Raw genomic sequence first — 25,715 nt, 5'->3', positions numbered from 1 at the left:
TACTAGAGGACACCTACTATATTAGAACACTCTAATAAGTCCATGAGACATAGAAGCTCTACCAAATATATAGAGACAAATACGGGGGGTGGGGGGGTCCAAAATGAGGATACAGAAATGTCCCAAATGAAAGAACAGAACCAAATTCCAGAAAAAGAACTACACAATGGAGACAAGAAATCTACTAGATGCAGAGTTCAAAGCACTGGTTATAAGGATGCTCAATGAACTTTGGGAAGAGCAGATGAACTTAGAGAGAATTTAAACAGCATAGAAAAGGACATAGAAACCATGAAATAAAAAAAGAAACAGCCAGAAATGGAAGATACACTAACTGAAATGAAGAATAATTTACAGAGAATCAACAATAAGTTAGATGAAGGCAAGAATCAAAGCAACAATATGGAATACAGGGAGCCAACAACAACAACAGCACACACAATCAGAAAAGAAAAAATGGATTTTAAAAATGAGGATAGTGTATGACAAGTTCAAGCATACCATCATTCATAACATGGCATAGCCAGAAGGAGAAGAGAAAGAGCAAGAACATGGAAGAGTCAGGATGGCAGCCGGCAGAACGGCAGTGAGAGGAAGAGTGAGAGTGAGTGAGGGAGTGAAAGGGGAGCATGTGGTGTGTGTGTATGTGAGTTATGGACAGTTAGATCCTTCAGGACTTTCAGGGGATGGTGACCCACACTCTCTTAGACAGGGAGCACCTGCTACTGCTGCAAGCACTCCCAATGGCTGGCGCTGACACAGAAACCATGCCATCTTGAAACAGCGAGCTGCTGTAACTAGGAGCCCAGCCTCACAACCACCCAGACTGACCTCAGACACCACGTGGGACCCTACAACCACTCTGGCCAAAGACCTGCTAATGCAGCTGAAGACCGACAGACATTAGGACTCAAGCTTCTCCAGCTGCAGGCTCATGTGAGTCCTGGAGTGCATGACCCTCCCCCCAACCTGCTGCCACGGCACAGGCCCCACTTGTTCCCAGTGCCTGGGCTCTACAGTGATTCTCAGGGTGCATGACCCTCCCACCAAGATCTCTGATCCAGCCACAGGCCTTGCACAGTAATAGCAAAAATGGGGAAACAAGGAAACAACCCCCAAAGACAGAAAAGGAGGAATTGCCAGAAAATGAACTAAATGAAACAGAAGCATGCAATATGTCATAAAAAGAATTCAGAGTAAGGGTCTTACAGTTCATAAAATGGATGGATGAGAAAATCAACAACTTATGTAAAAACCAAGAGGAATTAAAAAACGATATAGATACAATAAAAAACACAATGAAAGATTTCAACATTAGAACTAGAAGAAGTGGAGGACCAAATTAGTGAGTTGGAAGACAGGGCAGAGAAACACAACCAGCTAAACAGCAATAGAAGAAAAAATTAGAAAGCGGGAGGAGAGCCTAAGGGAGATTTGGGACAAAATGAAATGAAGTGACATACGTATAATAGGGGTACCAGAAGGACTAGAAGAGGAGCAAGGATTAGAAAACCTATTTGAAGAAATAATGACAGAAAACTCCCCTGATTTGGGGAAGAGAAAAGACACAAAAGCAGAGAGAGTCCCAAACGAGATGAACCCAAAAAGACCCATAACAAGACACATCATAATTACAAATGGCAAATGTTAACAACAAAGAGAGAATCTTAAAGGCTGCAAGAGAGAGACAGAGAGTTACCTACAAAGGATCTCCCATTAGATTATCAAATGATTTCTCAACAGAAACACATTAGGCCAGAAGGGAATGGAATGGAGTATACAAAGTAATGCAAAACAAGGGACTGAATCCAAGAATACTCCATCCAGCAAGGCTATTATTCAAAATTGAAGCGGACATCAGGAGCTTCACAGACAAAAAAAAGGCTAAGGGAGTTTATCACTACCAAGCCAGCAATTCAAGAAATGCTAAAGGTACTGGTGTAAAAAGAAGAGAAAAAAAAGAGAGGGATGAAGGAACACAGGTACACACACACAAAAAAAAATGGCTACAAACAAATACCTATCAATAATAACTTTAAACATAAATGGACTAAATGCTCCAATCAAAAGACATCAAGTGGCTGAATGGATGAGAAAACATGATCCATATATATGCTGTCTACAAGAGACCCACCTCAGAACAAGGGACTCACACAGACTGAAAGTGAAGGGATGGAAAATTTTTGTTCAGGGAAATGAAAATGAAAAAAAAAAAATCTGGGGTAGCAATACTTATATCTGACAAAATAGACCACAAAATGAAGGCCATAACAAGCGATAAGGAAGGCCACTTCAAAATACTAAATATATCAATACAACAGGAGGATATCACTCTGGTAAACATATATGCACCCAATGCAGGAATACATAAATACATAAAAAAACTCTTGAACTATATCAAGGGAGAGATTGACAGCAATACAGTCATGGTATGGGACTTTAATACCACATTGACACCACTGGATAATCCTCTAAACAAAAAATAATCAGCAAAGAAAGAGCAATCCTAAATGACTAACTAGTTCAGATGAACTTACTCAACATCTTCAGAACATTTTACCTCAACATTACATAATATACATTCTTCTCAAGTTCACATGGGACATTTTCAATGATAGAACACATACTGGGACACAGGCAAAGTCTCTTCAAACTCAAGAAGATTTAAATCATATAAAGCATCTTCTCAGATCACAATGGCATACTATTAGAAATCAACTACAATAAAAACAATCAGAAATTTCAAACACTTGGAGGCTTAATAGCATGTTATTACATAATGATTGGGTTACCAAAGAGATCAAAGAAGAATTAAAAGATATCCTGGATACAAATGACAATGAAAACACAACAATCCAAAGTCTATGGGACACAGTGAAAGCAGTCTCGAGAGGAAGTTCATAGCATTGCAGGTCTACTCTTAAAACAAGAAAAACTAGTAATAAATTATATAACTCTACATATTAAAGAATAAGAAAAAGAGAACCAAGAAAGCCCAGGGTGAGCAGATGGAAGGAAATAATAAAGATCAGAGTGGAAATTAAAAATAGAGACAAAAAAATACAAAAGATCAATGAAACCAAGAGCAGGTTCTTTTAAAGGATAAACAAGATTGATGAACCTCTAGCCAGGTTCACCAAGAAGCAAAGAGATAGTAGCCAATTATACAAAATCAAAAATGAAAAGGGTGAAATAACAGACCCCACAGAAATACAAAGGCTTGTAAAAAAAATACTGTGAACAACTCATTTCCAACAAACTGGTCAACCTAGAAGAAATGAACATATTCCAAGAAAAATATGGCCTTCAAAAACTCAATCAGGAAGAATTAAAGAATGGGAATAGGCAAATAACTACCGATGAAATTGAAACAGTAATAAAAAAAAAAAAAAAAAAAACTTCCAGGAAACAAAAGCTTTGGAGTGGATGGTTTGACAGGGGAGTTTTACCAAACATTCAAAGAAGAACTAAAACCTATCCTACTCAGACTATTCCAAGAAATTCAAGAGGAAGGAACACTTCCAAGCTCTTTCTATGAAGCCAGCATTACCCTAATCCCCAAATAAGATAAAGACAATATGAAAAAAAAGAATTATAGGTCAATATCTCTGGTAAACATAGATGCTAAAATCCTCAACAAAATTCTAGCAAATTGGATCCAGCATTACATTAGAAAGATCATACACCATGACCAAGTAGGTTTTATTCCAGGGATGCAATGCTGGTACAATATCTGTAAATCAATAAATGTTATACATCACATAAACAAATCACGAGAAAAAAATCACATAATCATATCAATTGATGCAGAAAAAGCATTCAACAAAATCCAACACTCTTTCTTGATAAAAACTCTCAAAAGATTGGGAATAGAGGGATCATACTTCAACATAATAAAAGCCTTATATGATACACCTACAGCCAACATTATACTCAATGGGCAAAAATGAAAACTACTTCCCCTAAGAACAGGAACAAGATAGGGATCCCAAATCTCACCACTCCTGGCAGACAAAGTACTAGAAGTGCTAGCCATAGCGACCAGACAAGAAGAAGAAATAAAAGGCATCCAAATTGGAAAAGAAGTAAAACTGTCATTATTTGCAGATGACACGTTATTGTACATAGAAAAACCCTAAAATTTTTTTTAAAAAACCCTACTGGATTTAATAAATAAATTTGGCAATGTAGCAGGATACAAAATTAAAACCCAGAAATATATGGTCTTTTTATACACCAATAATGAATTCCAAGAAAGAAAAACTAAAAAAAAAAAAATCCAATTTCCCATTACACAAAAAAATGATGATACCTAGGAATAAACTTAACTAAGGAGGTAAAAGACCTGTACTCGGAAAAGTACAGGACTTTGAAAAAAGAGATAGAGGAAGACAGTAACAAATGGAAGAATATACTGGTTTTATGGATTGGTAGAATCAACATAATTAAAATGTCTATATTGCCCAAAGCAATATATAAATTTAAGGCAATCTCCATTAAAATACCCATGGCATATTCTACAGTCTTAGCACAATTTCTCCAAAAATTCATATGGAATAAAAAAGACCCCAAACAGCTGCAGCAATCCTTAGAGAGAAGAACAATGTTGGAGGGATCACAATACAAGATATCAAGCTATATTACAAAGCCATGGTTCTCAGAATGACCTGGTACTGGCACAATAACATACATATAGACCAATAGAATAAAACAGAGCACCCAGACATTTACTCAAGCCATTATGCTCAATTAATATTTGACAAAGGTGGCAAGAGCATACAATGGAGTCAAGGTAGTCTCTTCAATAAATGGTGCTTGGAAATTGGACAGATACATGCAAAAAATGAAACTAGACCACGAACTTACACTGTACAAATAAATAAACTCAAAGTGGATAAAGGACTTAAATGTAAGACAGGAAACCATAAAAATCTTATTAGAATCTATAGGCAGCAAAATATCAGACATATTTAATAGCAATATCTGTACTGATGCAGCTCCTAGGGCAATGGAAACTAAGCAAAAAATAAACAAATGGGACTACATCAAAATAAAAATCTTCTGCACAGCAAAAGAAATCATCAACAGAACAACAAGAAAGCCCACTGCATGGGACAACATATTTGCCAAAGTTATATCTAATAAGGGTTTAATCTCCAAAATTAATAGGGGACTCATACTTCTTAACAAAATGAAGATAAACAATCCAATCAAAGAAAAGGGCAAAGGACCTAAATAGACACTTTTCTAAAGTGGACATACAGAAGGCCAAGAGACATATGAAAACATGCTCAAAGTCACTAATTATCTGAGAGATGTAAGTCAAAATGACAATGAGGTACCATCTCACACCTGTCAGAATGGCTATCATCAACAAATCAACAAATGACAAATGCTTGTGAGGTGGAGAAAAAGAACCCTCGTGCACTGTTGGTGTGAATGCAGACTGGTGCAGCCACTGTGGTGAACAGTATGGAGTTTCCTCAAAAAATAAAAAATGGAACTTCCATTTGACCCAGTAATCCCACTTCTAAAAATGTATCCCAAGAAATCAGAAACACCAATCAGAAAGGATATATGCACTCCTATGTTCATAGCAGCACAATTTACAATAGCTAAAATTTGGAAACAGCCTAAGTGCCCATCAGCTGATGAGTGGATTAAAAAACTGTGGTACATCCACACAATGGAATACTATGCTGCTGTAAAAAAGAAAGAACTCTTACTATTCCCAACAGCATGGACGGACCTGGAGAGAATTATGCTAAGCCAAATAAGCCAGTAGGAGAAAGATAAATATCACATGATGTCACTCATTTGTGGAATATACTGAAAAACATAAACAGATGAACAAAAATAGATCCAGAGCCAGAGAGACATAGAACAGACTATTAAACCTCAGAGGGAAGGCAGGGATGGGTGGTGGTGGTAGGGGGAGAGATCAACCAAAGGACTTGTATGCATGAATATTAGCATAACCATGGACAGAGACACTAGAAGTGTGAGGGCATGTGCAGGGGGGTGGCGATGGCCGGGGAGAGCTCAATGAGGGAAAAGGAGACATGTAATACTATATGTAATAGTTTAAACAATAAAGAATTTGAAATGTGGAAAAGAAGAGCAAGAATTTGAACAGTTATTAAAAAATAGTTGAAAACTTTTCTAACCTTGTTAAGGAAATCAACATATAAGTCTTGCAAGCACAGAGAGTCCTAAACAATATGAACCCAATGAGGCCCACACCATAATGAAAATGCAAAAGGTTAAAGACAAAGAGAACATCTTAAAAGTAGTAAGAGCAAAGCAGTCAGTTACCTACAGGGGAGTGCCCACACAACTGTCAGCTGATTTCTCAACAGAAACTTTGCAGGCCAGAAGGAATTGGCAAAAAATATTCAGTGATTCAGAGCAAGGAGCTACAACCAAAATTATTCTACCCAGCAAAGCTATTATTTGGATTCAAAGAACATATAAATAGCTTCCCAGACAAGGAAAAGCTAAAGGAGTTCATTACCACCAAACCAATATTGAATGAAATGATAAATGGTCTTTAAGAAGAGAAAAAGAAAAAAAAATATGAACAATAAAATGGTAATAAATACATCTTTCAATAACTGAATTTAAAAAATTAAGTAACAAGTAGAACAGAAACAGATTCATATACAGAGAACATTTTGATGGTTGCCAGAGGGAGGAGGGTTTGGGGATTTGCTGAAAAAGGTGAATAGATTAAGAAATACAAATTGTAGTAAAAAAAATAGTCATGGGAATGTAAAGTACAGGGTAGGAAATCTACTGTATATATGTAAAACCCTAATATGCAAATAGACTAAATGGCGGAACAACCAAACAAACAAACACCAGAGGGCATGTGCGGAACATGGTAGGCAATCGTCTGCGGCAGGATGGTGGAGCAGATGAGGAGGGGGGCGGGCACCAGACCAAGTTGGGACTCTGGTGCTGTCATCTGAGTGAGCCTCTGGTGGTTACTGAAAATTCTTTCCTCCCTCCTGTGCTCCACTGTCCCACCCGGCACTCATACCTGCTCCCACTCCGGCCCTGCTAGCACCCGCTGCCGGTGCTGGAGTTGCCACTCGCACCTGCTCCTGGTGCCCAGTGCTGGCCCCGATTGCTCAGTGCCGTCAGTGGGTGCAAGGAGCAGCTGCCAGCCCCAATCACCCCTCATGGCTTCTCCACCATCCCCTGCTCCTGAGGGGCGATTGGGGCAGCAGCTGCTGCTTGCATCCACTGATGGTGCCCACGCCAATCTCTCAGTGCTGTCAGCGGCTGCGAGCAGGGCTGGCGCCGTCACCAAAAGATATTTATAGTATGCTGGAAATGCCCAGTTTTATCCAGATATAAAAAGATTGTTTTGTGTGATCCTGCTACAATTATCTGAAGTTTAATGGTTAAGTTTCATTGTAGAAACTTACCTGGGATTAAATATTCAAACGTTGATTTCTATTGAAAACCTGTCCTGATGAAGGAAAATGATTCTATGTATAAAGAAAGATAGAATGAAATGCTTGTATATAGGAACCATTAGTAATATGTTTTCCCTATTTTAATGACTTGTAAATTTTTCAGGTTGTAAACTAAATAAATTATTAATTAGATAATAGGAATTGATTAAAAGTCACTACTTAAATATCTGAAAGTTGTTAAGAGAGTAGATCCTAAATGTTTTCATTACAAGGAAAAAATATTATTTTGTAACTATATGAAGTGATGGATGTTAAAGTTATTATGGTAATCATTTCACAATATATTAAGTCAAGTCATATTGTACATCCTAAATTTATATAGTGCTATATGTCAATTACTAGTATAAAAGGAAGTAAATCCTGTCATTTGTGACATCATAAATGTACCTTGAAGACATTATGCTAAGTAAAATTAGCCAGTCACAGAAAGACAAGTATTACACGATTCCACTTATATGAGACATCTAAAATAGTCAAACTCATAGAATCAAAGAGTAGAATGGTGATTGTCAGGGCCTTGCGGGAGGGAAAAATGTAATTGCTTTTCAAAGGGTATCAAATTTTAGTTATGTAAGATGAATAAATTCTACAGATCTACTGTATAACATTTTGCCTATAGATACCAATACTACTGTATTGAGTGCTTAAACATTTGTTAAGAGGGTAGCACTCATGTTAAATGTTCTTACCACAGGAAAAAAATCTTAAATTTCAGCGCTAATCCATTGTGCCCCAATTATTTGTCAAATTACTTATTACTGGAATCTATTATAATTTATATTCTTTTATTTTAATATTTAGGTTTATTAATGATATGTATTAAAATTAAATTAATTTTTGTATTGATCTTATATCCTGCAATAATATTACTTGATCTTAGCAAAAAGGCTCAGAAGCAATTCTTCAATAATTTTAATTAAGTTGTAGGAGCACTGAAAAATTATTTAGGATTGTCTACATTAATAAGTGTTCCAGAAATAAAAATAATTGTTGTTTTTAAAAAATAAGCAATCATCAAAATGACAGACTATATTGTCATGTAAGTTAAAACATCAAAGGTACTAAATATTTTTATAGATTATACTACATGTCTATGTAGTAAACAATTAAAAACAAATACAGTAATATTAAACTTCAAATTAAGAATAATAGCTTAGAATTGTGTGTGTGAAGAGGGCAATGGGATAGGAAAATGTATACAAGCACATTGGGTAAAATGGGAGATCTGTCTATTAATAGACATAATAGCTATATATGTATATTTCTCTTTATTCTGTATGCTTAAAATATTTTATAGTTGGAAAGAGAAAAATAAACAACAAATGTATATATCTATAACCACACCAAATAAAGTTAACTGCTATTATATTTTGGTAAATATCCTTCTATCATGTGCGTGTGTGTGTTGTGTTTAGCTGCAGTAACAAATTACCATAAATGTAGTGGCATAAAACAAATTTATTACCTTAAATTTCTGTAGGTTAGAAGTCTGAAATGGGTCTCATTGGACTAAGATCAAGTATTAGCAGGACTCTGTTCCTATCTAGAGGCTTTAGTGAATAATTGCTTTCCGTGTGTGTGTGTGTGTGTGTGTGTGTGTGTGTGTGTGTGTTTCCAGCTTTTAGAAGCTGCCTGCATTCCTTGGCTCATGACCCCTTCCTTCATCTTCCAAGACAACAAATTTGCATCTCACTGACAATTTTTCTGTAGTCACATCTACCTGTGTAGGAAGATACATGTGATCTCATTGGACTCACCCAGATAATCCAGGATAATCTCCCCATGCTAAGTGTGTACACCTGAAACTAATACAAAATAATATTGAATGTAAACTGTAATTGCAAAAAATTAAAAAGATAAAAATAAATAGAATGAATAAAAAAATAAACTGCTGCCCTGGCAAGTTGTTAAGTGGTTAGAGCATTGGCCCACATGCTGAAGAGTCTCAGGTTTGATCCCTGGTTCCATACTGGGCATGTGCAGGAGGCAAACAATTGATATGTTTTCTCTTCTCTTCTCTTCTCTTCTCTTCTCTTCTCTTCTCTTCTCTTCTCTTCTCTTCTCTTCTCTTCTCTTCCCTTCCCTTCCCTTCCCTTCCCTCCCCTCCCCCTCCCTTCCCCTCCCATCCCCCTCCCTTCCCCTCCCATCCCCCTCCCTTCCCCTCCCCTCCCTTCCCCTCCCCTCCCCTCCCTTCCTCTTCCTTCCTCTCTCTCTCTCTCTCCTCTTTGTCTCTCTCCCTTCCACTCTCTTTAAAAATCAATGGGAAATATACACTGAGTGGCCAGATTATTATGATCTCTGAATGCATAATAATCTGGACACTCAGTGTATATCCTATAAAATAAAAGGCTAATATGCAAATTGTCCAGTCAACCAGGAGTTCGACCAGCAGGCAGGCTGGCTAACTGCCCATGTCCCCTTCCCCTGGCCAGGCTGGCCTGACCCCACACATGCATGAATTCATGCACCAGGACTCTAATATATATATCCTATATAATAAAAGAGTAATATGCAAATTGACCATCACTCCAACACAATATGGCAGCCCCCATGTGGTCAAAGATGGCTGCCCCCATGTGGACACAAGAGGGCTGCCACAAGATGGCCAGCAGGAGAGGGCAGTTATGGGTGATCAGGCCAGCAGGGGAGGGCAGTTGGGAGGAACCAGGCCTGCAAGGGAGGGCAGTTGGGGTGATCAGGTCGGTAGAGGAGGGCAGTTGGGGGGGACCAACCCTGCAGGGGATGACAGTTAGGGGTGACCAAGCTGGCTGAGGAGGGCAGTTGGGGGAGTCCAACCTGCAGGGGAGGGCCGTTGGGGGGACCAGGCCTGCAGGGGAGGGAAGTTTGGGGGGACCAGCTCTGCAGGGGAGGACAGTTAAGGGTGACTGAGCTGGCAGAGGAGGGCAGTTAGGGGGGGGGCAAGGCCTGCAGGGGAGAGAAGTTGAGGGGGATCAGGCCTGCAGGGGAAGGCAGCTAGGGGTGATTAGGCCTGCAGGGGAGGACAGTTAGGGGCAATCGGGCTGGCAGGGGAACAGTTAGATGTCGGTCAGGCTGGCAGGGGAGTGGTTAGGGGGTGATCAGGCTGGCAGGCAGAAGCGGTTAGGGGCAATCAGGCAGGGAGGCAGGCAAGTGGTTGGGAGCCAGCAGTCCTGGATTCTGAGAGGCATGTCCAACTTCCAGTTTAGGCCTGATCCCACCAGGGACACCCCCCTCCATGATTTTCATGCACTGGTCCTCTAGTATATATATACTGAGTGGCCAGATTATTATGCATTCAGAGATCATAATAATCTGGCCACTCAGTGTATTTACTTAGCATCTATCTGTTAGTCAAGGTTGTAGTAGGAAACAGATGGCACAGTCAGGGCAACTGAAGTGATATTGATGAAGGAAGTATTGGCAAATGTTTGAACAGCATTAAAGGAATTAGCAAGGGATGGCAAAGTACCCTGAGACTAACAACAGTAGGAAGTGATTACCACCCTAGACATGAAGAAACAGGGGGAGAAAATGGTGCTACTGAAAACTGGAAAGGAAGCCCATAATGAGAGGGCCACAAGATGACAACTGCCAAATTGCTGCCTGGCAGAGAGGAAGTGGAATGAATAAAGAATCAGACTTTGCTCTTATCTTCTCATTATTTGTAAATGCCTCTTATTAGTTGGATCCAACTGAAAGCCTAAGGGAAAAGGAGCCCAATTGATGCAATCCATAGAAGTCCTTCTCTTGAGGCTCAGAGCAGATCAAGAAGGGTGAAGATAGATATGGTAGCACAAATAAAGAATATCCACTAAAGTCTACAGTATATGTTAGGCATTTTATGTTATCAGATTTAAGCTTCACAATAGCCTTGCGAGTTATCATTTATCCACTCCTTACTCATTTTATATATGAGTAAACTGATGCTTAGAAAGATTGATTGATTTATCTAAGGTCACACAATTAAATGATAAAACTAGGATTCAAATCCAGGTCTGTCTAACACAAAATCCTATGCCCTTAATCTGTTATGAGACACTGCTCCTCTCATCATTATTTAGGACCTTTATGTGTCAGGCACAGTGCTAGTGCTGCAGAAAATACAATAATAAAAAGTCCCTGACTTCAAAGAAGTTAAATTACTATTCTTTACATGCATTGTATAATTTAATCATTATAACAACTCTATAAAGTAGAACCATTATCATCACCATTAAACAATTCTTTAACAAACAAAATAATATTATTTAAGTTTCAAGTGTGCATTTCTATGATTTTGTACCCATTATTCCATCCTATCTAATAAAGAGGGAATATGCTAATTGATCATTACACCTTCACAAAGATGGAGGTGCCCACAGCCAATAAGGAGGGAATATGCTAATCGACTGTCCCACCCTCAAATATGGCAGCACCCACAGCCACAAAATGGCGGTGCCTAGTCCCCTCAGCCCCACCGGGGTGGCAGGTGCACAGCATGGCTGGGCCTCCTCCAGGTAGGTCTGGCTGCTCCACACACCTGCCCCCAGAGTCCCCCAGTCCCCTAAGCCCCCAGCCATCCAGGGCTGGCCCGAGGTTCAGGCAAACCTCGGATGGTGGCTGCCCAGCCTCCCAGGGACGCTCGAGGCTCAGCTAACCAGGGCCGGCCAAAGCTTGCGCTGCTGGCAGTGGCAGCAGCAGAGGTGTGATGGGGGCATCATCCACACCTGAGGGCTCCTGGACCGTGAGAAGGGGCAGGTCAGGCTGAGGGATCCCCCATTCCAGTGCATGAATTTTCATGCAACGGGCCTCTAGTTTAAAATAAATAAAAATGGATTTTACATTTTAAAGTGTTTGAAGAAAAAAAAAAAGTCGTATTTTGTGACACATAAAAACTTCATATAATTCACATTTCAGGGTTCAAAAATTAATTTTTATTGGAACACAGCCACCCATGAACCTTTGTTTTATATATTGTTCAATGAGGCAGCTTTTACACTGCAATGGCAGTGTTTAGTAATAGTGACAGAGACTTAATGGCATACAAAGCCTAAAATATTTACTATCTGACCTTTCCCCAAAAAAGTTTCTTGGCATATGTTTTAGAATCACTAAAGCAGTCATTTCACAAATAATAAGTGCTTACTCTACATAAAATTGAACTCAGGGAACCACTTAGTCCTATGATTTTCAAGTTTCCTTTCCCTTATTAACTCCCCTTCTCAAGTGAAATATTAGCTAATCCAAAAAGTAATATAGATAAAAACAGAGATGCTCTGATTACTGTCATGATAAGGATAGGTGTCCAAGGGTCTCACAGAAATGGCTTTCTCCTTGGTCTTCCCTCTTGACTTCTTATATGGTAGCTCTTGAGCTACTCATAGCTCCACAGGCATGTGTAATACAAGTCCTTCATGGAATATTTTTTGAAAATTGCTGGGACATTTCATCCCTTTATTTTTACAGAGAAAAAGAAAGACTCAGAAAAGTTAAGTAATTTACCCAATGTAATCTAGTGGCATGGCTGAGACTATCACCCAAGTATCTGGATTTGAGTGTGTATGGTGTAGGGCAGTGTGAATGTCCATGCAAATAAAATTTGTGAACAGGGTCAGCATTTTCTGTAGATGAAATTTCTTCTGAACAAAGTTAAAATAGAAGGTTAATACTATAAGTGCAGTTACAGGTCATCTAGTTCAAAGCTTCCATTGCACAGAAGAAAAAATATGGGGGTAAAGTAACTTCCTCAATGTAAACCAATGAGTTGCTAAAAAGCTAGAAATTTGGCTTCCATTTCAGTGAAATTTACCTTAAACCAGGTTGTATCCTATTGTAGGTTTGTTAATTTTGAAGGTAAATTGTATGCTGAAATCCTCTTTCAAAATATGAATAAGCAGAGAAATAATATATTAGTTTATCTTAAACTAGAGGCCTGGTGCATGAAATTCCTGCATGGGGGGGTCCCTCAGCCTGGCCTTTACCCTCTCCAATTCAGGACCCCTCAGGGGATGTCCCTATCACAATCCGGGGCCGCTGGCTCTTAACCGCTCACCTGCCTGCCTGCCTGATTGCCCCTAACCCCTCTGCCTGCCTGCCTGATTGCCCCTAACCACCTCTGCCTGCCTGCCTAATAGCCCCTAACCGCCTCTGCTTGCAGACCTGATCACCCCTAACTGCCCTCCCCTGTGGCCTGATGGCCCCTAACCACCTCTGCCTCTGCCCCCACCACCGTGGCTTTGTCCAAAAGGAGGACCAGACAACCAGAAGATGTCCAGTTGACCCAGTCTAATTAGCATATTACCCTTTTATTAGTATAGAAGATAAGCAAGTCTTTATCATTTTTTGGTATAGCATCAACTGACTTGGTGAGGTCCTAGCTTAATAAAGGGAGAATTAAAAAGCTGCTTAGAGTTAGTCAGGAGCTGGCCTTATATGTAAGGTTATAAACTATGAATGTTTAAGCCAGCTCCTAATTACTCAGGAATAACCATCCAGACTTCTGACTAGCCAGATCAAACCTTCTCTTTGCTGCTTACCTTCTGGATATCTTTCTGGTACTTTGAAAGCTGCTTGATGCATGTCAAAATTATTGGTGGAAGAGATTATAATAGTTGTCTCAATACATGTCTTGTTGCCATCTGTAGATGTACACTTTATTCATTAGTTTGACCACGGAGGAAAGGGCCATTTGATGCTTTGCCAAAGAGACACATGTAATAAGGGTAATTTAAAGACTCCCTTTGCCAATAATCCTCTTTACAGCACATAAGTGAGGTTGTTTACTGGGCTTACAGATCTAGGTGCATTTTTTCTATATCTTCAGAGTAGTGTTGACTTCGAGCAAAACAATTCCTTGATGTTAACAAACAGGTTAATTTTTCTCCCTAATGGGTCTAGGATAACCACCTCCAAGTTTGTTGGAATTGTTATTATTCTTTGTGTTTAGAAACCAGGAACTGTATTACTTCCAGATATTCTTAAATCAGCCTTCAGATGTTGCCAAGTGGCTGTTGGTTGGTAAAATGGATTTTTTTTTTTTTTGGCATAGTATATAGTTTGAAAAACCGGAGTAGCAGGTTTTTTTTTCTGAGGATGCTGAAAGTTTACAAGGAAAGTGGTTACTGCCTGACTGGATGGTATATTGTCTCCCTTTCTTTTTAATTTAATTTCTTTATTGTTGAAAGTTTTACATAGGTTTCCTATTCCCCACTTGACCACTCCCCACCTGCCCCCAACCCCCAGCACATGCCCTCACCCCTCATCTGTGTCCATTGGTTATGTGCATATACATGCATAAAGTCCTTTGGTTGATCTCTTACCCCCTACCACCTTCCCTCATAGGTTGGACAGTCAGTTCCATGCGTCTATGACACTGGTTCTATTTTGGTTCATCAGTTTATGTGGTCATTATATTCCACAAATGAGTGAGATCATGTGATATTTATCTTTCTCCAGCTGGCTTATTTCGCTTAGCATAATGTTCTCTAGTTCCATCCATGTTGTTGCAAATGGTAAGAGTTCCTCCTTTTTTACAGCAGCTTAGTATTCCATTGTATAGATGTACCACTGTTTTCTAATCCACTCATCTGCTGATGGGCACTTAGGCTGTTTCTAAATCTTAGATATTGTAAATTGTGCTGCTATGAACATAGGAGTGCATATATCCTTTCTGATTGATGTTTCTGATTTCTTGGGATATATTCCTAGAAGTGGGATTACTGGGTCAAATGGAAGTTCCATTTTTTATTTTTTGAGGAGACTCCATACTGTTCTCCACAGTGGCTGCACCAGTCTGCATTCCCACCAGCAGTGCACGAGGGTTCCTTTTTCTCCGCATCCTCGCCAGCATTTGTTGTTTGTTGATTTGTTGATGATAGGCATTCTGACAGGTGTGAGATGGTACCTCATTGTCGTTTTGATTTGCATCTCTCAGATGATTAGTGGTTTTGAGCATGTCTTCTGGCCTTCTGTATGTCCTCTTTCGAAAAGTGTCTATTTAGGTTCTTTGCCCATTTTTTTGATTGGATTGTTTATCTTCCTTTTGTTAAGTTGTATGAGTTCCCTATAAATTTTGCAGATTAAACCCATATCAGAGACAACATTGGCAAATATGTTCTCCCATGCAGTGGGCTTTCTTGTTGTTTTGTTGGTGGTTTCTTTTGCTGTGCAGAAGCTTTTTAATTTGATGTAGTCCCATTTGTTTATTTTTCCTTAGTTTCCATTGCCCTAGGAGTTGTGTCGGTAAAGATATTGCTACAAAAATGTCTACTATTTTGCTGCCTATGGCTTCTTCTAAGATTTTTATGGTTTCCTGTCTTAAGTTTAAGTCCTTGATCCATTTTGAGTTTATTTTTGTGTATGGTGTAAGTTGGTGGTTTATTTTCATTTTTTTTTTGCATGTATCTGACCAATTTTTCCAGCACCATTTATTGAAGAGACTATCTTGACTCCATTGTATGCTCTTGCCTCCTTTGTCAAATATTAATTGAGCATAATGGCTTGGGTTGATTTCTGGGTTCTCTGTGCCGTTCCATTGGTCTATATGTCTGTTCTTGTACCATTATCAGGCAGTTTCGAGGATAGTGGCTTTGTAATACAGCTTGATATCTGGCATTGGGATCCCTCCAACTGTGTTCTTCTTTCTCAAGATTGCTGCAGCAGTTCAGGGTCTATTTTTTGTTCCAGATGAATTTTTGGAGAGTTTGTTCTAGGCCTTTGAAGTATGCCATTGGTATTTTAATGGGGATTGCATTGAATCTATAGATTGCCTTGGGTAGTATGGAAATTTTAATGATGTTGATTCTACCAGTCCATGAATACAGTATATTCTTCCATTTGTTTATGTCGTCCTTGATCCCTTTTTTCATCGTGCTATAATTTTCTGAGTCCAGGTCCTTTATCTCCTTGGTTAAATTTATTCCATGGTATTGTAATTTTTTGGTTGCAATGGTAAGTTGGTTTGTTTTTTATAGTTTCTCTTCCTTTGAGTTCATTATTGGTGTATAAAAAAGTCATATATTTCTGGGTGTTGATTTTGTATCCTGCTACATTGCTGAATTCATTTATGAATTATAGTAGTTTTTTGATGGAGTCTTTAGGGTTTTCTCTATACAATATCATGTCATCTGCAAATAATGACAATTTTACTTTTTCTTTTCCAATTTGGATGACATTTATTTCTTCTTCTTATGTGATAGCTATGGCTGGCACTTCCAGTACTATGTCTAACAGGTGTAGTGAAAGTGGGTATCCCTATCTTGTTCCTGTTCTTAGGGGAAATGGTTTTAACTTTTTCCCATTGAGTATGATGTTGGCTGTAGGTTTGTCATATAAGGCTTTTATTCTCATTTCCTGAGAGTTTTTATCAGAAAAGGATGTTTGATTTTGTCAAATGATTTTTCTGCATCAATCGATATGATTATGTGATTTTTTTCTTTCAATTTGTTTATGTGATGTATCACAATTATTAATTTGCAGGTATTGTACCAGCCTTGCATCCCTGGAATAAATCCCACTTGGTCATGGTGTATAATCTTTCTAATGTAATGCTGGACCCGATCTGCTAGAATTTTGTTGAGGATTTTAGCATCTATGTTTATCAGGGATATTGGCCTGTAGTTCTCTTTCTTTGTGTTGTCTTTATCTGGTTTTGAAATTATAGTAATGCTGACTTCATAGAAAGAGCTTGGAAGTGTTCCTTTCTCTTGAATATTTTAGAATAGTCTGAGGAGGATAGGTTTTATTTCTTCTTTGAATGTCTGATAAAGCTCCCCTGTGAAGCCTTCTGGCCCCAGGCTTTTGTTTGCTGGAGGTATTTTAATGACTGCTTCACTTTCCTCCTTAGTTATCAGCCTGTTGAGATTTTTTTAATTCTTCTTGTTGAGTTTTGAAAGGTCTTATTTTTCTAGGAATATGTCTTTTTCTTTTAGATTGATTAGTTTGTTGGAAAGAGTTGTTCACAGTATTTTTTATAATCCTTTGTATTTCTGTGGGGTATGCTGTTATTTCCCCTCTTTCATTTCTGATTTTATTTATTTGGGTCCTCTCTCTTTGCTTCTTGGTAAGCCTGGCTAGAGGTTCACCAATTTTGTTTATCCTTTCAAAGAACCAGCTCTTGTTGATCCTTTGTATTCTAATTTTGGTTTTTATGTCATTTATTTCTGCTCTGATCTTTATTATCTTTTTCATTCTGCTCACCTTGGGCTTTTCTTGATGCTCTCTTTCTAATTCTTTAAATTCTAGAGTTAGATAATTTATTACTGGTGTTTCCTGTTTTTTGAGGTAGGCCAGTAGAGCTATGAACTTCCCTCCCAGGACTTCTTACACTGTATCCCATAGGTTTAGGATTGTTGTGTTTTCATTGTCATTCATTTCCAGAATGTTTTTAATTTCTTCTTTGGTCTCTTTGGTAACCCAATCATTGTTTAACAGCATGGTATTTAGCCTCCAAGTGTTTGAATTTTTTGATTGTTTTTATTGTAGTTGAATTCTAATATTATGCCATTGTGGTCTGAGAAGATGCTTGATATGATTTAAATCTTCTTGAATTTGAAGAGACTTTGCCTATGACCCAACATATGGTCAATCTTTGAAAATGTCCCATGTGCACTTGAGAGGAATGTATATTCTGTAGCTTTGTGGTGAAATGTTCTGATGATGTCAATTAATTCCATCTGTTCTAGTGAGTCATTTAGGATTACTTTTTTTTCCTGATTTTATTGGTCTAGAGGATTCATCCAGTGATGTCAGTGGGTATTAAAGTTCCCTACTATGACTGTATTGCTGTTGATCTTTTCCTTGATATTTTCCAGATGTTTTTAAATGTATTTGAGTGCTCCTACATTGGGTGCATAAATGTTTACCAGAGTTATATCCTCTTGTTGTATCAATCCCTTTATTATTATGGAGTGGCCCTTTTTTTTATCTCTTGTTATGGCCTTCACTTTGTGGTCTATTTTGTCAGATATAAGTATTGCTACCCCAGCTTTTTTTTTTTTTTTTTTTTTTTTTTTCATTTCCATTTGCCTGAAAGAAATTTTTCCATTCCTTCACTTTCAACCTGCGTGAATCTCTTATTCTGAGGTGGATCTCCTGTAGACAGCATATACGTATATGGGCCATTCAGCCAATCAGTGTCTTTTAATTGGAACATATAGTCCACTTACATTTAAAGTTATTATTGACAAGAGGCCCAGTGCACGAAATTTGTGCATGGAGGTGTGTGTCCCTCAGCCCAGCCTGCACCCTCTCCAATCTGGGACAGCCCTCTCACAATCCAGGACTGCTGGCCCCCAAATGCTCTCCTGCCTGCTTTCCTGATTGCCACTAACCGCTTCTGCCTGCCAGCCTGATCACCCCCTAACCACTCCCCTGCCAGCCTGATTTCCCCTAACTGCCCTCCTCTGCAGGCCTGGTCACCCCTAACTGCCCTCCCCTGCAGGCTTGGTCACCCCTGACTGCTCTCCCCTGCTGGCCATCTTGTGGCAGCCATCTTGTGTCCACATGGGGGCAGGCATTTTTGACCACTTGGGGGCAGCCATCTTGCGTGTTGGAGTGATGGTTAATTTGCATATTACTCTTTTATTAGATAGGAAGAGGCCCGGTTCATGAAATTCATGCACGGGGAGGGGGGTTGTGTCCCTCAGCCCAGCCTGCACCCTCTCCAATCTGGGACCCCTCGAGGGATGTCCGACTGCTCGTTTAGGCCTGATGCCATTAGGATTGGGCCTAAACAGGCAGTCGGACACCCCTCTCACAATCCAGGACTGCTGGCTCCCAACTCCTCGCCTACCTGCCTTCCTGATTGCCCCTAACCACTTCTGCCTGGCAGCCTGATCACCCACCAACCACTCCCCTGCCAGCCTGATTGATGCCTAACTGCTCCCCTGCCAGCCTGTTTGCCCCTAACTGCCCTCCCCTGCAGGCCTGGTCACCCCTAACTGCCCTCCCCTGCAGGCCTGGTCACCCCTAACTGCCCTCCCCTGAAGGCCTTGTCCCCCACAACTGCTATACCCTGCAGGCCTGGGTCTCCCCCAACTGCCCTTCCCTGTAGGCCCAGTCACCCCCAACTTCCCTCCTCTGACAGCCTGGTCACCCCTAACTGCACTCCCCTGAAGGTTTGATTGCCCCCAACTGCCCTCCCTTGCAGGCCTTTTCCCTCTCAACTGCCCTCCCCTGCTGGCCATCTTGTGACAGCCATCTTTTGTCCACATGGGGGCAGCCATCTTTGACCACATGGGGGCAACCATCTTGTGTGTTGGAGTGATGGCCAATTTGCTTATTACTCTTTTATTAGATAGGATAGAGGCCTGGTGCATGGGTGGGGGCCGGCTGGTTTGCCCTGAAGAGTGTTCCAGATCAGGGTGGGGGTTCTCTTGGGGCATGGGGTGCGCTGGTTGAAGGGCTGGTGGTGGTTTGCAGGCCAGCCATGCCTCCCGATGACCCAAGCGGAGGCCCTGGTATCTGGGATTTATTTATCTTCTATAATTGAAACTTTGTAGCCTTGAGTGGAGGCCCGGGCCGGTCAGGTCATGCAGGAAGCTTGGCTTCCTCCATCGCCGGGGGCAACCCAAGTTCCTGCTCTCTCCATCTCTGTGGCTGCCTCCATGTTTTTGGGATTTATTTATCTTCTATAATTAAAACTTTGTAGCCTTGAGCAGAGGCCAGGGCAGGCGGGAAGCTTGGCTTCCTCCATTGCCGGGGCCAGTCTACGCCTTCGGCTGGCTCCAGCTCCGTGGCCACAGCCATATTCGTTGGGTTAATTTGCATACTCGCTCCTAATTGGCTGGTGGGCATGGCTTGTGGGTGTAGTGGAGGTACGGTCAATTTGCATGTTTTCTTTTATTAGATAGGATAGCTACTTGTTTGTAGACATTTTTATTTTTTGTGTTTGTGTTCCTTCTTCCCTCCCATTTTTCTCCTTTTTACAACAGTCCCTTTAGCATTTCTTGCATTTCTGAATTGGTATTGATAAATTCCCTTAATTTTTTTTTTTTTTTTTTTTTTTTTTTTTGTCTGTGAAGCTCATGATGTCCCCTTTAATTTTGAACGATAGTCTTGCTGGATGGAGTATTCTTGAATTCAGTCCCTTGTTTTTCATTACTTTGTATACTTCATTCCATTCCCTCCTGGCCTGATGTGTTTCTGTAGAGAAATCATTTAATAATCTAATGGGAGATCTTTTGTAGGAAACTCTTTTTATCTCTCTTGTAGCTCTTAAGAGTCTCTCCTTGTCGTTAATATTTGCCATTGTAATTATGACGTGTCTTTGGGTAGGTCTTTTGGGGTTCAACTTATTTGGGACTCTGTGCTTGTGTCACCTTTTTCTTCCCCAAGTCATGGAAGTTTTCTGACATTATTTCTTCAAATAGGTTCTCTAATCCTTGCTGCTCTTTTTGACCTTCTGGCACCCCTATTTTATGTATGTTACTTCATTTCATGTTGTCCTAAAGCTCCCTTAGGCTTTCCTTCTGCTTTCTAACTTTTTTCTCCAGTTTCTGTTCAGATTGGGCTTGTTTTTCTACCCTATCTTCTAGCTCACTAATTTGTTCTTCCACTTCTCTTAGTCTACTGTTGAAACCTTCCATTGTGTGTTTTATTTAAGCTACATTGCTTTTGATTTATTCTTGCTTTTGACATAGGTTATTGATTTTTCTTGTCCATCTTTTTTATGAACTATATGACCATTATTCTGAATTTTTTCTGACATATTGCATGCCTCTTTTCATTTAGTTCCTTTTTAGTGGGTGATTCCTCCTTTTCTTTCCTTTGGGAGTTGCTTTTTTGTCTCCCCATTTTTGCTGTCACTGAAGGGTCCAGTTGCCAAGTTGCACAGGGTCTGAGCTGTGCAGCAGGCTCGGCAGGAGTGTAGTGCACCCCAACAGTCAAAGGCAGGCTCAGGGTATTGGGAGGTATGGCTGCGCAGCAGGAACCCTGTGAGCACCAAGAGTTAGAGGCTGGCTGGGTGCCCAGGAGTCATGGCCACTGACAGTCAGGGTCTGGCTGGGATGTCTGTGATACGTGGCTGGGGGTAGCCATGCACGTCAACAGTCAGGGCTGGCTCAGCTGCCTGGGAGGTGTGGTCAGTGGGAGTCCGGCACGCTGATAGTCAGGGCTGGCTTGGGTGCCCAGGAGGCACAGCCAGTAGGAACTCCGTGTAGATTGTCTCTCTTTTTTTTTTAAATATATTTTATTGATTTTTTACAGAGAGGAAGGAAGAGGGATAGAGAGTTAGAAACATCGATGAGAGAGAAACATCGACCAGCTGCCTCCTGCACACCTCCCACTGGGGATGTGTCCACAACCAAGCTACGTGCCCTTGACCGGAATCGAACCTGGGACCTTTCAGTCCGCAGGCCGATGCTCTATCCACTGAGCCAAACCGGTTTTGGCTAGATTGTCTCTTGATTCAGAAAGATTTATGTTAGATATATGCTGAGAGAAGGTCAGATGTTATGGAGGCTGAATTGTGGAACTATTGCACTTTTCCATTTCTTACAATAAGGGTCAGAAGGGTCTATTCTCCAACTCTAGCAATAATATTGGGCCTGAAACCTTGGTTCATAAAAAAAAAAACACATTATGGCTCTTTTCCATCTTGCAAGATGGAGGATGAAAAGAAAACTGAGAAGCCGAATACTAAGGAGAAGAAGCTGGTTACTAAGGAGAAGAAACTTGAAGCCCTGAAGAAGGCTGATGCTTGAGTCAAAGTTAAGGCACCTAAGAATGGGAAGCCCCACTGAAACCCCATCCTTGTCAGAGGAATTGGCAGATATTCCTGGTTGGCTATGTATTCGTGAAAGGCCATGTACAAGAGGAAGTATTTGGACCCTAAATCCAGGGTTGAAATGAAAAAGGAGAAAGTTCTTGCTACTATCACAAAACCAGTTGGTGGTGACAAGAATGGTGGTACCTGAGTGGTTAAACTCTGCAAAATGCCTAGATATTATCATACTGAAGATGTGCCTCGAAAGCTGTTGAGCCATGGCAAGAAACCCTTCAGTCAGCATGTGAGGAGATTGCGGGCCAGCATCACTCTTGGGACCATTCTCATCATCCTCACTGGGGGCCACAGAGGCAAGAGGGTGGTTTTTCTGGAGCAGCTGATCTGTGGCTTGCTACTTGTGACTGGACCTCTGTCCCTCAATTGAGTTCCTCTTCGTAGAGCACACCAGCAATTTGTCATTGCCACCTCCACCAAAATTGATATCAGTGGTGTGAAAATCCCCAAACATCTCACTGATGCTTACTTCAAGAAGAAAAAGCTGCACAAGCCCAGAAACCAGGAGGGTGAGATCTTCGACACAGAGAAAGAGAAATATGAGATTACAGAACAGCACAAGGTTGACCAGAAAGCTGTGGACTCACAAATTTTGCCAAAAATCAAAGCTGTTCCTCAGCTCCAGGGCTACCTCTGTTGTCTGTTCGCTCTCAACAATGGGCTTTATCCTCACAAACTGGTGTTCTGAATTTCTTATAAGAACCAGATTAAATAACTGATATGTTTAAAAAAATCATTACGAACCATTTGCACATTTATGTAAATTAGATTATTAGCAGTGCAGTGAGCTGTATGGGTGGGCCCCTGGGGGAGAAACAACTCTCTTGTTTTCATGAAATCGATGGATCTTCTATGGAAAATTGTTTTCACATTATATACTCTTGGTAATATTATAATGCAGTAGAATTGTTTACATACTTTTTATTCTGTGCTGTGACAGTTGTCTTTCTTAATCAGTAGTTTTACATAATTAAAAACATCTTAAGCCTAAAATTAGAGACAGAGTTGAGTTCTCTTTGAAGAACATCTGGGTATCTTTGTTTTTTTTTTTTTTTTTTCTTTTCTCTTTTTTTTAATTTAATAAATCTTTATTGTTCAGATTATTACAATTGTTTCTCCTTTTTCCCCCCATAGCTCCCCTCCAACCGGTTCCCACCCCACCCTTTGCTCTTACCTCCCCCCACACTGTCCTCATCCATAGGTGTATTATTTTTGTCCAGTCTCTTCCTGCACCCCCCATACCCCTTTCCCCCTGAGAATTATCAGTCTACTCCATTTCTATGCCCCTAATTCTATTATATTCACCAGTTTATTCTGTTCATCAGATTTTTAATTCACTTGATTTTTAGGTTCACTTGTTGATAGATATGTATTTGTTGTTCATAATTTTTTTAAAAGAATTTTTTAAATATATTTTATTGATATTTTACAGAGAAGAAGGGAGAGGGATAGAGAGTTAGAAACATCGATGAGAGAGAAACATCGATCAGCTGCCTCCTGCACACCTCCTACTGGAGATGTGCCCGCAACCAAGGTACATTCCCTTGACCAGAATCAAACCCGGGACCCTTCAGTCCGCAGGCCGACACTCTATCCACTGAGCCAAACCAGTTTTGGCTGTTGTTCATAATTTTTATCTTTACCTTTTTCTTCTTCCTCTTGTTAAAGAATACCTTTCAGCATTTCATATAATACTGGTTTGGTGGTGATGAACTTCTTTAGCTTTTTCTTGTCTGTGAAGCTCTTTATCTGACCTTCCATTCTGAATAGTAGCTTTGCTGGGTAGAGTAGTCTTGGTTGTAGGTTCTTGCTATTCATCACTTTGAATATTTCTTGCCACTCCCATCTGGCCTGCAGAGTTTCTGTTGAGAAATCAGCTGACAATCATATGGGTGCTCCCTTGTCAGTAATTAACTGTTTTTCTCTTGCTGCTTTTAATATTCTCTCTTTGTCTTTTGCTCTTGGCATTTTAATTATGATGTGTCTTGGTGTGGTCCTCTTTGGATTCCTCTTGTTTGGGGTTTTGTGCGCTTCCTGGACTTGTAAGTCTATTTCTTTCACCAGGTCAGGGAAGTTTTCTGTCATTATTTCTTCCAATAGGTTTTCAGTATCTTGTTCTCTCTATTCTTCTGGCACCCCCATAATTCTGATGTTGGTATGCTTGAAGTTGTCTCAGAGGCTTCTTACACTATCTTCAACTTTTTGGATTCTTTTTTTCTTTTTGCTTTCTGGCTGAGTTTTTTTTTTTTTTTGCTTCTTTGTATTTCAAATCTTTGACTTGATTCTTGCGTTCCTCTAGTCTCCTGTTGGGTCTCTGTATAATATTTTTTATTTCAGTCAGTGTATGTTTAATTTCTAGTTGGTCCTTTTTCATATCTTCGAGGGTCTCACTATATTTATTTATTTTTTTAATATATTTTATTGGTTTTTTACAGAGAGGAAGGGAGATGGATAGAGAGTTAGAAACATCGATGAGAGAGAAATATTGATCAGCTGCCTCCTACACACTCCCTACTGGGTATGTGCCCACAACAAGGTACATTCCCTTGACCGGAATCGAACCTGGGACCCTTGAGTCCACAGGCCGACGCTCTATCCACTGAGCCAAACCAGTTAGGGCTGGTCTCATTATATATATAGGCCTTTTCTAGAATATTCTTGAAAAGCATTATAACCGTGGTTTTGAATTCTATATCCAGTTTTTTGTTTTCCTCCATTTCTTTCGTTTGTGATCTGTTTCTTCATCTCCCCATTTTTCACTGCTTCCCTGAGTTGGTAGGGTAGCTTTGTGTGCTAGGTTTCCTATATGGCCCAGTGGGTCGGCCTCCCCAGTTCACCTGAGGTGGACACTCTTGGTGCACCCCTTTGTGGACTGTGTGTACAGCCTTGTTGTAGTTAAGTCTTGATTGTTGTTGGTATCACTGGGAGGAATTGACCTCCAGGCCAGTTGGCTGTGAGGATCAGCTGTGTCTATGCTGGGAGAAGTTTGGTGCTGGAGACAGCCTTATAGGATTAGCTTTGCCATATTGCAAAAGCCTCTGTGCTCAGCTTGGAAGGGATGGAGTCTCAGGAAGGAGCAGACAGTCTTGGTTTCTCGTCAGCCCTGCCCTTGTGCCCAGGTCTCCAGACCTCTGCCTTCCACGGTTCCCGAGTTTCCACCTTACAGTCCAGATTTCCCCCATAAGATCGTGGGTCCCCAGGGGCTCGCCTGGAACTGAGGTTCAGTGCAGTCGGAACTGGGGTTCAGTGCAGTCAGGAGCTTCCGACTCCCTTCCACTAAGGATATTCTGTGGTAACTTCCGCAGTCAGTCTTTGTGCGCACTCGCGCCTCCAGACCCCTGCCGCCGTGGCTGCCCTGAGCCTCCAAGTCTCTGAGTCTCCGTGTGCCTTTCTCTCTACCTGACAGTCCAAACTCCCCCTGTATGAGCCTGGGTCCACAGGGTTTCACCCGGAACTGAGGTTCAGTGCAGTCGGAACTGGGGTTTAGTGCAGTC

At 40.5% G+C, this 25,715-nt stretch overlaps 1 pseudogene across 1 annotated transcript; it reads left to right on the top strand.

Moving 5' to 3' along the window:
• The first annotated feature begins 22,375 nt into the window (after positions 1-22,375).
• LOC308240454 (large ribosomal subunit protein eL6-like) lies at positions 22,376-22,909 on the top strand (annotated as a pseudogene). Its single transcript has one exon. The product of its transcript is annotated as a large ribosomal subunit protein eL6-like (transcript).
• Positions 22,910-25,715: the final 2,806 nt, after the last annotated feature.

The sequence above is a fragment of the Plecotus auritus genome (genome assembly GCF_963455305.1).
Source record: "Plecotus auritus genome assembly, chromosome: X".
In the NCBI taxonomy this organism is placed as follows: domain Eukaryota; kingdom Metazoa; phylum Chordata; class Mammalia; order Chiroptera; family Vespertilionidae; genus Plecotus; species Plecotus auritus.
The sequence above is the reverse complement of the archived record's forward strand: the minus strand, read 5'-3'. Positions and strand labels throughout refer to the sequence as shown.